The sequence below is a fragment of the Carlito syrichta genome, unplaced genomic scaffold, assembly GCF_000164805.1.
Source record: "Carlito syrichta isolate Samal-C Ts95f unplaced genomic scaffold, Tarsius_syrichta-2.0.1 Scaffold301943, whole genome shotgun sequence".
Classification (NCBI taxonomy): Eukaryota; Metazoa; Chordata; class Mammalia; order Primates; family Tarsiidae; genus Carlito; species Carlito syrichta.
In genome coordinates, this window is record NW_007246039.1 from 121362 (window position 1) to 122229 (window position 868).

Genomic DNA, 868 nt, shown 5'->3' on the forward strand with positions numbered 1-868 from the left:
TCCCAAAGGCGCGGGATTACAGGCTGAGCCACCGAACCCGGCTTCTCATCTTGATTTATTGTAGAGATGTGATCTCGCCAAGCTGCCTAGGTGGGTCTCGAACCCACAGGCTCAGGCAATCCACTCACCTCAGCCTCCCAAAGGCGGGGGATTACAGGCTGAGCCACTGACCCTGGCTGACCCTAGTTCTTGACTTTTCCTGTGCATAAGATATCTTCGGACCCGGTTAGCGATTATATGTCCATAACCAGGTGTACTCTTATACCCAAACCATGAGGCATTGCTACTTTAATGTATCTTCTGAACAAGTATGATGCGTTTTTTTGTTTTTATTTATTTTTATTTTTTTATTGAGTTGGGATCTCACTCTATGGCCCAGACTGGAGTACAGAGGCATGACCACAGCTCACCACAGCCAACAGATTCTTCCGCCTCAGCCCCTGCGAGTAGCTGGGACTACAGCCATGTGCCACCATGCCTAGCTAACTTTTTTTATTTTGTTTTTTAGTAGAGACGAAGTCTTGCTATGTTGCCTAGGCTGGTCTTGAACTCCTACTCAGGCAATTCTCCCACCTCAGCCTCCCTAAGTGCTGGGATGACAGGCATGTGCCACCATGCCTGGCTTGATGTGATTTTGTACATACTAACTCCCACCACCTGTACATAAGCAGCGGACCGAAATTCTTTGCCAAAACAGTCTAGAGTCCTCAAAAAGACTTCTAAATAAAACTAATGTTAATTATTTAAAAGCTTGATTTTCTTTTTCTTTAGTCGGCCAGACCCTGTTGCATTTTGCTGTCCCGGGGCCCAGGAGTGGAGGCCTGGACCCAGGCTGAGTGGGGAGCCCCTGGCCTCCGCCTGGCAGCCC